Raw genomic sequence first — 14315 nt, 5'->3', positions numbered from 1 at the left:
CGGTAGGGACACGCCCGTGTGTGATTACTTCAGGCCGTGCTTGAGCCTGCCAAATTGACACGGCCATGTGGTATGCCCATGTGAGGAGGTCCAGGCTGTGTTGATTTCTTACTTTGGCCTATTTTCTCCAGTTTTGGCCCGTTTCTCATTCCTTTCACTCTCCTATGCTCTCCTAAGTATAAAACATGAAATTAAAGCATTAAGAGCATCGAATTCACCAATTCTAATAGTAAATCATCCATAAAATGCGTTAAACATGGGGTAAAAATATGTATAAATTACGGTTTATCTAATACCCCACACTTAAGCATTTGCTTGTCCTCAAGCAAAATTCTCAACTCATAATCAAAATAAATTCTTCTTAACTTATAATTTCTATCGATAATATCTCAAAATAATTCATAGGTAATCATACATTGAGAATTCAACTAAAAGAACATAAAAGTTGCAAACATTCCAAGTTGAGCATTTTTTCCTGAAAACATAGGTGTCTCTCCTCATTTAAGTAATTACCTTTGATTTAGAATATCACAGAGTTTCACATCCTCACTAAAGATTCACTCAAATCACTCGAGGTGTTTTAAGGACAATAAATGAAGCACTCAATAGTCAATAATGAAAAGTCATTACCATAGGCTTGCATGAAAATCAAATCTCCACCACTGATAAATTAAGATGAACAATCAATCAAAAGGTCTTTAGAGGGTTGTAATGAGGCTTGGTTAGAGGGTGTGGTCACAAGCTGAAAGAAAGGGTTAGAATCAATATTGAATTGAAAAATTGCCTAACTAGAAAAAGAGTTAATCATCACTTGCGTACAACAGAGCTTTTTCTCAGAATATGGAATTACTAATGTGTATACGTAGTTTTTTTTTAAGAACAAGTTAAATAACATAGACTAACTATTAAGAACAAGACATAGCTAAGCAATTTATTCAACTCAAATCTCGACAAAAATAGGGATTAATTTAGGGGATTTCAACAATAATGGGTTAAGGGTTAAAATTAAGGGTAATACAAGAAATGGCTTGTTAGGCTCAAGGAGGTTTACTTGGGGTTAATCGTGGAGGTAGGCTTTTCATGGCATGAGTGGGTTAATCCTAAGTGCCTTAATCATTTTGACATATCAAATCAAATGGTGTGATCTCGACATGCATAATCAAGAAAGTTTTAGAATAATAGTTCAATACTGATGCACACAAAGAAATAATAAAAGTGAGCATAAAAGAATTAATAGATGCTCAAAAGGCTTAAAAATCTCACAAAAATTATGGCTTTTTTTATGTTTAAAACTTGTGAATTCCAACTCAAAGTAATACCTAAACTTTGGGGAAACAACCTAAGATTTTAAATTCTTAAAAATCAACTTATCATGCTTGATTCTCTAATGTCTTGAGGTTTAAACAATCAATGCATAAATGCCTATGTTTTAATTCAAGATATATCAACAAAAATCATAAATCAATGAAAATTTATCCTAAATATGATATGAGAGCTTTTCAAGAGAACAAGGTAGTCATTCAGGGATTTTTCTAATAATGAAATAAATACCCCCCACACTTAAGATGTACATTGCCCTCAATGTACAAAGATAGATATTAGAGTATAAAAATAAGATAGGGAGAGAAGTGAAACTTCTTATATGATGAATTCCTCAAATTGGAGTTTTAAAGAGTAATCGGTTCGAGAGTGGAGGAGGATACTCCGATAGTCGTAGAGGTTCATTAGTCCATAAGTCCTGTGCCAAAAGAATATTATCTCTAGTGGTAGCTATGGTTGTGGTCGATCAGGACATGGCAGTCATGAAGAACCTTTCCTGGTGGAGTTGTTAGTTCCTATGCGATGATGAGCTTAAGAGCTCTATATAACTCTGATAAAATCATAAACTTTTTAGGGGATATTAGAATAATTACTCATAAAGAAATAACCGAAATTGATAATTAAAAATAAAATTCTAAAAACTAATAAAAATAAAAAGTAGTTTTAATAAAAATTTAAAACATAAAATAATAAATAAATGTTTTTAAACATCTTCATCACTGGATGGTTTGCGAGGTGGGTCTGGCGATGAGATGTGGAGGTGCTGACAAATCTGCTGTAGAGTAGCATCAATGTTGTCAAATCGTTGAAAACACTACTGCTCGAATCTAGTGAGGCGCTTAGAGATGTCAGCATTTGAAGCTGCAGCATGAACTGGACGAGAGGGTGGTGGTGGTTGAGTCGGTGGGTCCTCATGCTATGGAGGGACATCATCAGGAATGTCCTTGTAGGCCTCCTCCTCGGTAGATTGGGCGAGATGATATTGGGGAGGGTAGGTTCCTCGGTGCCTCTTGATCATCCTCATGCTAAGCATGCTCGAGATGCCTTGTGGAGACATCTGGCGAATAAGGGTAAGGGATGATTCTTGGGCCGCGGTGTTGAGGAGCCCAAAGTGTCGAGCCAACCGAGTAACATAAGGGCCAATGGAGATGACCCCCTTCCTATGTCGCTCTGTCTGGTGCTGAATTGTAAGGGCGATGAAATAGGCAAGGCCAATGACTTGCTCGTGTGACATACACCATAAAAAGTAGGCATCGTGAGTGTTGACGACGCTAGTGCCCTCTCCCCTCCCTGTAATCGTGTGATCCAAAATGGAGTGTAGGTACCTTAGGGATGGTGGGAGAACTGATGCCTTGGAGCGGCTAGAATTGTAGGGGGCTAGGCCAAGGGCTAAAGTGTGCCAGCACTTCAAGGGACAGAAATGTATGTGGCGAGTGAGAGCATGTAGTTCATTCTCCTTCTTGAACTCCTCCGTATATAAGCCCAGTGCATCACCGAACTCTGGGACGCTTAGCTAGCGGAACAACCCGCCTAGGCGAAACTCGACCATACAGGGATCATCGTAATTCATCATTACGGTCTGAAAATAGAACATTGAGCATAGTTCCATCATGAGCTCGAGATTTTTTAGTTCGATGATCCCAAAGAACAGCTCCTAAGGGTCGGTGGTTAGGAAGGCCCAAATCGCATCAAGCAACTGAACTTGTTCTACGGCAGCCCAGTCGATGTAGCAGCCCACAATTAAAGGTCAGGCCCGAAGTATTTGGAAAAACTCTTCTTGGGGCCCTGGGGGAACTGCAGGAAAGGGTGACGAATTTCCGTGGTTGGACCCGCGAAAGATGACGCTCCCTTTCTCTTCTTCAAAGAAGGTATGACGATTTTCTTTCCTCGTGAATACAACATAGTACCTGCGATCAAAAATCATTAATTCATTTTGAGGAATGATCAAAGTAAAATTGTAAATAACAATCATAATTTCAGCAACTACTAAGACTAACAAGTTAATCAAAGTAATCAATTGTATGGCATAAAAATGGCAACGACTTTCATGGAATGCAACATGTATGACGGATGAAAAATGTTAACACTAAAGGCATGAGTATATATATTGTTCTAATCATGAATATTTACTTCTAACTAATTAAATAAAGTAGAGAAATCATATAATGAGTAAGAATTTTAACATGAGAAAGATAATAACTATTCTAGATATAACATTTGTATGAAAAAAATAAGAAAGGAATATGAAAATTTTCATATTATTATGATAAATAGCCTTAGAAATTAGTAAGAATAAACGAGAAAAGAGGGAACAAATGCTAGAAAGAGGAGAATGGGTGTCAAAAATAGAGTTGGAGGCGGTGTGCGGGCGTGGCAAGGAGGCTGTATGGAATTGCAGCGGCTAGGGTTAGGGGTTTTAAGTGGGGAAGACAATGAATAGTGTAGGTTATTTATAGATTTTGGGGCACACGGCCAGGTAACATGCCCGTGTTCCCCAATTTTAGCCCCTATGATTCGCGAATTTTGAATTTGGGCGCGTCTGACATTTAGTACATGCCCGTGTTCCTTGGGCGTGTGGGTGCACACGGCCGTCTCGTACGGCCATGTTTGAAGTTGTTTGCTTCTCCCACGCCCGTGTATTCAGACCCATGCCCGTGTCAATTAACAGGTTTGACCAAAGGGTGCTAGACATAGGAGTGTGGCACACCCGTGCTATTTTAATAGGTTCACCCATGGTTCTTCCACACGGGCGTGTTTCACCCCCGTGTTGTTTTGGTAGGTTCAACCACGGCCATGTCGCACGTCCATGGCATTTTATCGTAGCCCGTGTATTGTTGTCCTGTTTTGACATGGCCCTAAGCACGCCGATGCTCTTGGACGTGTCCCTGTGGAAAACCTGTATTCAAGCGCTTCGTTAGTAAGTTAGATGTTGAAGACTATATTTTAAAGAAGTTAATACAATTAGTGCTCGGGTTGCCTCCCGAGAAGCGCTTATTTATAGTCTAAGCTCGACTTACCTCTCCGTTGAATGATCATGGTGGTTTGAGGAGTTTATACTCCTCATTCCTACTATTAATACTCCTCATTCCTACTATTAATCTCATTAAAATAAGGTTTTAAACGGGTGTTGTTTACCTTTAAAGTGTCGAGCTTGGGATGACTCACTTCGATCATACCGAATGGGAAAATGTTGAGTACCGTAAGAGGGATTTCTTCATTCGATGTGGTAGCAACAATGTGGGGATCTGTGGCATCTAATAAGACTCTATCTCCAACCTTAAGTTGATTTGGAAAGTGATTGAGCTTGTTTTATCGTAGATTCGATTTGTCAGGTGTTCTTGGTTTATGCGTCCGCCATTCATCTAGCTCCTCGATTTGTAGCCTTCGATCTTCATGAATGGGTCCTCTACTATTGCTTGAGAATGGTTCATGTACTTCCTTCAAAGTCATTTCCTGCAAAGAAGGTTGAACCATATTGTTAGTTTTAGTAGAATGGTTTAGACGATCACCTTCAATTTCCATCGTGTTGCCAGAATTGCGAGTTTGAAGGGTGATTTTTTCATCTCCCACACGGAGTGTGAGTTCACCTGTGCCAACATCAATAATTGTTTTAGCAGTTGCTAAAAAAGGCCTTCCTAGAATTAAAGGAGTGTTGCTATCCTCCTCTATGTCTAGAACAATGAAGTCAACGGGAAATATAAATTTATCGATTTTAACTAGCACATCTTCAATAATACCCCTAAGAAATCTTATAGTTTTATCTGCTAATTGAATGCTCATCCTAGTCTGTTTGGGTTTCCTGAGACCTAATTGTTTGAATATTTTTTAAGGCATGACGTTAATACTAGCCCCCAAATCAGCTAATGCATTATTAACATCTAAACTACCAATTAAGCAAGGAATTGTAAAACTCCCTGGATCTTTAAGTTTGTTGGGTAGTTTATTCTGAAGAATAGCTAAGCAAACTGCGTTTAGCTCCACATGCGATGCCTCGTCCATCTTCCGCTTATATGCTAAAAACTCCTTTAAAAATTTCATTGCGTTTGACATCTGTGATAGAGCTTCAATAAACGGTAAGTTAATATGTAATTTTTTTAAGAGTTTAAGGAATTTACCAAATTGTTCATCTGAGCGGTCTCTCCTTGTCGCGATGAGGTATGGTACACGAGGTTTATATTCCACATTCACTAATTTTTTTTAAAGTGATCTACCTCACCTTGACCTTTGCTTACTACAGTTTCTTGCCTCGGTTCTGGCTCAGGCTCAACAAATCCTTCTTCATCTTGAACATTAATCGTGTTGAGCTATTCCCTTGGGTTAGGTTCAGTATTACTTGACAAGCTCCCTTGTGGTCATTCGGAGATTAGTTTGGAAAGCTGGCCTATCTGAGTTTCGAGCCCTTGGATCGACGCTTGTTGATTTTTAAGTGCTGTCTCGATGTTCTAGAAATGGGTTTCTGATACTGAGATAAACTTCGTGAGCATCTCTTCAAGGTTCAATTTCTTTTCCTGTTGGTAGGGTGGTTATTGGTAGCCTGGAGGTGGTTATGGTCTTTGATTTCCTTGACTGCCCCATGAGAAATTGGGGTGGTTCCTCTAACATGAATTGTAAGTGTTACTATATGGATTGTTTTGAGGTCGAGGATTATTACCCATGTAATTTAATTGCTCGTTATCCATGTTGTGGCCATAAGGTTGGTATTTCGAATGGCTTATTCCACCTCCACTTGCTTCGCACTGCATTACTGGGTGAACCTATGAAGAACTAAGAAAACCATCAATTTTCTTATTCAAGAGTTCTACCTGATTAGAGAGCATGGTGACCGAATCGTCATTATAAACACCGACTATTTTCGTTGGCTTTGTCCTCATGACTTGCCACTGATAGTTATTCAAAAACATCTCCTCTATGAACTCATAAGCATATTCAAGTGTTTTATTATTGATGGTTCCACCAGCAGCTGCATCAACCATTTACCGAGTCGAAGGATTTAGGCCATTATGGAATGTTTGAACCTGAAGTCAAAGCGGTAACCCATGGTGAGGGCACCTTCTCAAAAGGTCCTTGTATCCCTTCCATGCATCGTAGAGTGTTTCTAAATCCATCTACACAAAAGAAGAGATATCATTACGTAATTTAGCCGTTTTAGTCGGCAGAAAATATTTTAGTAAAATTTTTTCGGTCATTTGTTCCCTAGTAGTAATTGACCCTCGTGGTAACGAGTTCAACCACTGTTAAGCTTTGTTCCTCAATAAGAAAAGGAATAACCGAAGATGAATGGCACCATCAGAAACGCCATTAATTTTAAATGTATCGCATAGTTCCAAAAAGTTTGCTAAGTGGGTGTTGGGATCTTCATCCTGCAAACCATCAAACTAAACAAACTGTTGTATCATTTGAATTGTGTTAGGTTTTAGTTCAAAAGTATTTGCAGCTACAGTGGGTATAACTATGCTCGATTCAGTTCCTGTTAAAAAAGGTTTAGCATAATTGTACATAGTGCGTGGAGTAAGATTTTGATTAACCGCAATTGTAGGAGGTAGCTGATTGTCTTGGTTTTCAGCCATCTCTTTGGTTGGGGGTTGAGTACCGTCTTCATGCTAGTTCTCTATGTATCTTAGGCTTCGCCTTATTTCTCTTTGGTTTCTGTGAACCATGCGATCAATTTCTTAGTCAAAAAGTAGTGCTCCTGACGGGTTTCTTCTAGTCATAAACTATAAAAATCTGCCAGAAGAAAGAAAAAGAAAATTAGTAAATTAGAATAAATTAAAAATAAAATTATATTTGCAAGAAAAATAAATGGCTAAAGCAATAAAATTTGAGTGTTCCTAATATTTTAGTTCCCCGGCAACGGCGCCAAAAACTTGATCGCTTGATTTCGTGATAGGTTTTAAATATTTATAATTAATCGTTCCTGAAACTAACTATTATCGCGATGTAGGCAAGTGTACCTATCGAACAATAGTATAGTTTTCGCAAGACCAGATTGTCGAACCCAAGAGAACTAAAAGTACTAGTAACGACTGTCTTTTTATTATCTAGCCTAAGAATAAAGAGGTTTTTGTTTTAACTAACTAATTATCTAAACTAAGAATTCACAGAGAATTGAATTGGGGAATTTCTTTTGGGAAAATTGATTGAATTAAGATAATACCTAAGGAAAAATCCACCTAGACTGTACTTGTTATTCCAGCTCCGAATCGGACGATTTATTCATTTAACTTGTTCCGTAGAGATTCCTAAGTTATGTTATTATCCCTATTCAAGACTAATAACGTCTAATCCCTAGATTGAATAATTGAGACTTTTCTCTAATTAACACCCTAGGGTTGCATTAACTCGATCTATGGATCCCCTTATTAGGTTTCACCCTAATCCGACAAAATCTTGTCACCTTATGTCTAGGCGCGCAAACAACTCCGCTTAATTATGACAAATTTACTCTTAGACAGGATCTATTCCTCCTCTGAATAAGAGCTTATCTTGAATCAGTATCCGAGATATCAAAACAAGAATTAAGAACACATAATTAAGAACAAATTAAATATTTATCATACAATTCAGAAAATAATAACAAGATTCGTCTTAGGTTTCATTCCCCTTAGGTTTTTAGGGGATTTAGTTCATTACTAAAAAGGAAAACATCTCAGAAGAATAACGAATACAAAACATAAAGAAAACCCAAAATTCCTGAAGGGAAATTGAGGAGAGATCTTCAGTCTTGATGGTGAATTCGGCTTCTGAGATGGATCAATCAGCTTCCTTGGAGTAATTCCTTACTCCCTATTCTGTGCCTCCTTTTTCTTCCTCCTCTAGGGTGTATTTATAGGCTTTGGAATGCCTAAAAGCCCTCAAAATTAGCCTTTTCTGAATTGGACTCAACTTGGGCTCGGCAGGGACATGCCCATCTGACACGCCCGTGTACGATTACTTCAGGCCGTGCTTGAGCCTGCCAAATTGACACGGCCATGTGGTATGCCTGTATGAGGAGGTCCAGGTCGTGTTGATTTCATACTTTGGCCCATTTTCTCCGGTTTTGGCCCGTTTCTCGTTCCTTTCGCTCTCCTATGCTCTCCTAAGTATAAAACATGAAATTAAAGCATTAAGAGCATCGAATTCACCAATTCTAATAGGAAATCATCCATAAAATGCGTTAAACATGGGGTAAAAATATGTATAAATTACGGTTTATCACATACATGCTGACTTGTCCACACAGCCACATGACACGCCCGTGTGCCAGGCCATGTGAAAATTAGGGAGGCTATTGACTTGGCCACACGGCTAGTCACACGCTTGTGTGTCTAGCCTGTGCTCGAAACTGACTTGGCCACACGGCCTAGCACACACCCATGTGTGTGTGACCGTAGCCTGCTCAGGCTCATTTCAAAATGGCCTTCAAACAACACGGCTGAGACACACGCCCGTGTCCCTACCCGTGTGGGAAAAAATAGGCTATTTACAAAGCCATCTTGCCACCCTAATATCACAAGCATACATAACCACAATTGGAAATTATTTTACAACCATTTCAAATGCAAAATATAACCAATTCATACCTATTCCATCTTTATCAAATCATTCACAACAAAACATGTTAATTTATCAACATTCAACTCCATATATACCAACTACCATTCATCAAATTTACCATATTAAAGACATATCATATAAACTTTCATACTAAGCCAACCATTTCCAACTCAAGCCATATCACATAGCTTGATCAAATACCAAAATTCACATCACTTTTGTTAGTATAAGTAACCATATGATTCAACCTAAAAACTAGCCTATACATGCCATATTTACATCATTTACATAAGTTCCAAAAGTACCAAAAGTTTCCTGGATAGTGTAATAGTAATCTCTGACTTTAACCGAATCGAGCAAGCTACAGATCTATGAAACACAAAAAAATAAACGGAGTAAGCATTAAACTTACCAATGATAATAAGCATTAAAACAAATTAAAATTCAACCCATTTGCTCATAATGCCTAATCACATCACCATTCACAAGTTAGTCATCTAACATTCATATATTCATTCCTTCATAAGGATAAAACCAATCAATTAACATTCATATAACATCATATACTAATTATATAAGTATCTCATGTATCATATTACTCACATAATTTATGTAATTAATATATCATAAATCCATGTAATTCATGTAATTCATGTAACTTATAATTCATGTAAATCATATAGCTCTTATATCATATAATCTTCATAAATCATATCGATATAATGCCCGTTGAACCTACTGAAATATTGAGGGACACTTGGGTGATACACATTAAGTGCATAAATCGGTAATCCGTCAATTTATCATCATTTTCGCTCTTTCAAGCCATGATCAGTAAACTCCTCCTAAGCTGATAAACGGTAAGCTCTGAAGAGCTGAACAGTAAGCTCCGTAGAGCTGAAACGGTAAGCCCCAAAGAGCTAAAACGGTAAGCTCATACGAGCTATGGTGAGTCCTCAACAAATGCAGGAGCTCGATCAAGTGGTAACCCTAGTGACCTGTCACTTGTATCCTACGACTTTCTACGGTTCAAACGAGACTCGGTATTTCACGGTAAACATTAATATAGGCATTCAAATTTCATTAATTACATATATTCAATCTATCTATATTCATATCAAATACATACAATTTATTTAAAGTTCGATTCTAATTATACGAACTTACCTCAAATTGCTCGGATATCAACTATCGGCTACTCGTTAATCTTTTCTTTCCCCCGATCTAAACCCGAACTCGGCTTATCTTGGTCTATATATTATCAAATTCAACATATTCACTTTCACATTTATTTAATTAAATCCAAAACATGTAATTAAGGTACTTTACAAACTAGCCTTCATATTTTCACATTTTGACAATTTAGTCCCTAATTCATAAAATCACAAAATACACCAAATTTCTTTAAACATAGCTTAGCCGAATTTTCACATACCTCATACAAGCCCACATATTTCATTTATTTCACATTTTAGTCTCTCAAAAACTCATTTTCACAATTTAGTCCATTTTACTCAATTTTATTAAAAATTCAAAGACAAAATATACTAATCCAAAACATATCTTTCATTTTCCATCAACTAACTTCACAAAACTTACAAAATCAACAATAGCATAACTCAAAATCATCATCAAAAATAGAAATTTAAGCATGGGCTTTATAGAAAATTAAGCAACGATCACAAAAACGTAGAAATTATCAAAAATCGAGCAAATTACATACCTTGATTAATCAAAATAAGTGTTGAACCCTAAAATTTTTTTCTTCTTTTCTTTTCTTCTGAATTTCGGTAGCATTAAACATGAAACGAACTAATTTTCATGTTTGGTTTAATTTTAATTAACATAATATGTATTTTACTATTTTAACCTTATTAAAACATTAACATATACCATATAAGCTATGGATATAATTGTTCACTCACCTTTACAATGGTCAAATAACATAATAAGGACTTTCATATTAATAAATGATCGCGATTTTCGTGACAGGTAAGTTTTATATATTTATAATTAATCGTTCTTGAAACTAACTATTATCAAGATATAGGCAAGTGTACCCATCGAACAGTAGTATAGTTTTAGCAAGACCGGATTATCGAACCCAAAGAAACTAAAAGTACTAGTAATGACTGCCTTTTTATTATCTAGGTTAAGAATAAAGGGGTTTTATTTTAACTAACTAATTATCTAAACTAAGAATTCACAGAAAATAGAATTGGGGAATTACTTTTGGAAAAACGATTGAATTAAGACAATACCTAAGGAAGAATTCACCTAGACTTCACTTGTTATTCTGACTTCAAATCAGACGATTTATTCATTTAAGTTGTTCCGTAGAGATCCCTAAGTTATGTTATTATCCCTATTCAAGACTAATAACGTCTAATCCCTAGATTGAATAATTGAGACTTTTCTCTAATTAACACCCTATGGTTGCATTAACTCGATCTATGGATCCCCTTATTAGGTTTCACCCTAATTAGACAAAATCTTGTCACCCTATCTCTAGGTGCGCAATCAACTCCGCTTAATTATGACAAATGTAATCTTAGACAGGGTCTATTCTTCCTTTGAATAAGAGCTTATCTTGAATCAGTATCCTGGGATATCAAAACAAGAATTAAGAACACATAATTAAGAACAAGTTAAATATTTATCATACAATTCAAAAAATAATAACAAGATTCGTCTTAGGTTTCATTCCCCTTAGGTATTTAGGGGATTTAGTTCATAACTAAAAAGGAAAACATCTCAGAAGAATAATGAATACAAAACATAAAGAAAACCCAAAACCCCTAGAGGGAAATTGATGGGAGATCTTTAGTCTTGATGGTGAATCCGGCTTCTGAGATGGATCAATCAGCTTCCCTTGAGTAGTTCCTTGCCTCCATCTCTCCGTATGTCTATCTCTTCCTTTAGGGTGTAATTATAGGCTTTAGAATGCCTAAAAGCCTTCAAAATTAGCCTTTTTCGAATTGGACTCAACTTGGGCTCAGTAGGGACATGCTCATGTGACACGCCCGTGTGCGATTACTTTAGGCAGTGCTCGAGCCTGTTAGAATGGCACGGGCGTGTGTTCTACCCGTGTGAGTCGTGCTTCGATTCTACCAAATTGACAGGACGGTGTGGTCTGCCCGTGTGAGGAAGTCCAGGCCATGTTGATTTTGTATGTTGGCCCATTTTCTCTATTTTTGGCCCGTTTCTCGTTTCTTTCGCTCTTCTATGCTCACCTAAGTATAAAACATGAAATTAAGGCATTAGGAGCATCGAATTCACCAATTCTAAAGAAAAATCATCCATAAAATGTGATAAGCATTGGGTAAAAATATGTACAAATTACAGTTTATCAAATACCCCCACACTTAAGCATTTGCTTGTCTTCATGCAAAATTCTCAACTCATAATCGAAATAAATTCTTCTCCACTTATAATTTCTATCAATAATATCTCAAAATAATCCATAGGTAATCATACATTGAAAATTGAACTGAAAGAACATCAATGTTTCAAACATTCCAAGTTGAGCACTTTATCATGAAAATATAGGTGTCTCCCCTGGTCTAAGTAATTACCTTTGATTCAAAATGTCACAGAGTTTCACATCCTGACTAAAGATTCACTCAAATCACTTGAGGTGTTTAAAGACAATAAATGAAGCACCAATACTCAATAATGAAAAGTCATTACCACAGGCTTGCATGAAAATCAAATCTCCCCTACTATAAATTGAGATGATACATCAATCAAAAGGTCTTTAGGGGGTTATAATGTGGCTTGGTTAGGGGGTGTGGTCACAAGCTGAAAGAAAAAGTTAGAATCAAGATTGAATTGAAAAATTACCTAACTAGAAAAATGACTAGTCATTAATCGCGTACAACAGAGCTTCTTATCAGAATATGGAATTTAACTTCTTTGGCTCAAAAAATCACTACTACTAATATGTATACATACAATTTTTTTTTTAAGAACAAGTTAAATAACTAATATTAAGAATAGGACATTGCTAAGCAATTTATTCAAATCAAATCTCGACAAAAATAGGGATCAAAATAATTGAGAGGATTTCAACAATAATGGGTTAAAGGTTAATATTAAGGGTAATATAAGAAATGGGTTGTTAGGCTCAAGGGGGTTCGGTAAGGGTTAATTCTGAAGGTAGTGGAGTGAGTGGGTTAAACCTAAGTGTCTTTCTCATTTTGACATATCAAATCAAATGGTGTGGTCTTGACATGCATAATGAAGCAAGTTCTAGAATAACAATTCAATACTGACACACTCATAATGACAGTGAGCATGAAAGAAATAATAGATGCTTTAAAGGCTCAAGATCTCACAAAAAATTATAGCTTTTTGATGTTTAAACTTGTGAATTCTAATTTAAGATAATACCTAGACATGGGGAAACAACCTAAAATTCTTAAATTCTTAAAAATCAACTTATCATGCTTGCTTCCCTAATGTCTTAAAGTTTAAACAATCAATGCATAAATTCCCATGTTTTAATTCAAGATATATCAATAAAAGTCATAAATCAATCAAAATTTATCCTAAACATGATATGAGAGCTTTTCAAGAGAACAAGGCAATCATTCAGGGATTTTTCTGATAGTGAAATAAATACCCTCCCACACTTAAGATGTACATTGTCCTCAATGTACACAGATAGATATTTTGACAAATGTAAGTGTAAGTTCATAAAAGATAGGGAGAAAAGTGAAACTTTCTAAGTTAAAAATGGATGAAATTTCTAGATTAGCGAGAGCGAGTTGTTGGAAATAAAGCTGGAGGACAAACATGATTCTAAAGGACAAAAGGAGAATTAGGGGACTAATTTGATAGTAATCATAAAGATAAGCCGTGTTTAAAAACAAAAGAATCTTCAAAAATTAATAAAAGAAAAATAAAATAAAATAGATAATCTAATTTTTCAAGAGGCATGGCCGGTTCACATGCCCGTGTGGTCCATGTCCCGCCCGTGTTTATCACGAAGTGAGATGTCATCACACGGCCTTTGAGCACTCCCATGTGTCTAGGCCATGTGGCTACATGATCATGTTACACAACCGTGTGTGATGTGGTTCGCTTCTTCCACGGTCGTCTAGCTCTGCGCACGCCCATGTTATTTTGACAGTGTTGTCCATGGGTGCTAGACACGGGCGTGTTGCACGCCTGTGTTCATTTGTTAAATTTGACCACGGCCAGGTCGCACGCTCGTGGCCACTTATCGCATCCCGTGTTGGGAAAGACAACTTTTACCCTGTTTTCACACAGCCGTATCGCACGGCCGTGTTTCCGTCCATGGTTGTCATACAGGATGAAGCATAGCCGTGTGATTGCCATGTGGAGTTGGGAACCTATGATCAAAGACTCTGTTAGTGACCTAAATGTTTAAAAATTGAAATTTAAATAATTTAAAACCGTTAGTACTCAGGTTGTCTCCCGAGAAGTGCTTGTTTATA

At 36.7% G+C, this 14315-nt stretch overlaps 1 non-coding gene across 1 annotated transcript; it reads left to right on the top strand.

Moving 5' to 3' along the window:
- Positions 1–6351: 6351 nt before the first annotated feature.
- LOC128291931 (small nucleolar RNA R71) lies at positions 6352–6458 on the top strand. Its single transcript, XR_008281915.1, has one exon. It is a non-coding gene; the product is annotated as a small nucleolar RNA R71 (small nucleolar RNA).
- The last annotated feature ends 7857 nt before the right edge of the window (positions 6459–14315 follow it).

This window comes from Gossypium arboreum, chromosome 4, assembly GCF_025698485.1.
Source record: "Gossypium arboreum isolate Shixiya-1 chromosome 4, ASM2569848v2, whole genome shotgun sequence".
Lineage (NCBI taxonomy): Eukaryota > Viridiplantae > Streptophyta > Magnoliopsida > Malvales > Malvaceae > Gossypium > Gossypium arboreum.
This window is presented reverse-complemented; position numbering and strand designations above follow the sequence as displayed.